Raw genomic sequence first — 375 nt, 5'->3', positions numbered from 1 at the left:
GCCCCCCCCAGCCAGGGCCACGCTGGGCGGCTGCCTCCCGCGCCTGCGCCCAGCGCCTCGGAGGCATGGCTGGAGCAGGAGATAGTCCCAAAAAGCCACCTCCTTCCCAGGCTTTCCCCATCACCCCGGCACGGAGCAGCGTGAGGACAGGAACAGCAGCGTCCCCTGGTCCTTTGGGGTTTCCAGCTGGCTGGTGCATCCAGGGGCAGCACCCGTCCCCAATAAGGGCTGGATTTTGTCACGGTTCCTCCTCTTCCTCTCCCCAGGAAAGCCATTTCTGCTGAATTTGGCCTTCTGGCTTTGCCTGGCGGGCTGGCGTCTGTCGAGGGATTTCCCAACGGCGGGGAGGAAGACCAGCACCTTGGTCTCTTTGCC

The sequence above is a fragment of the Pygoscelis adeliae genome, unplaced genomic scaffold (genome assembly GCF_000699105.1).
Source record: "Pygoscelis adeliae isolate BGI_AS28 unplaced genomic scaffold, ASM69910v1 Scaffold314, whole genome shotgun sequence".
NCBI classification, from domain to species: Eukaryota; Metazoa; Chordata; class Aves; order Sphenisciformes; family Spheniscidae; genus Pygoscelis; species Pygoscelis adeliae.
This window is presented reverse-complemented; position numbering follows the sequence as displayed.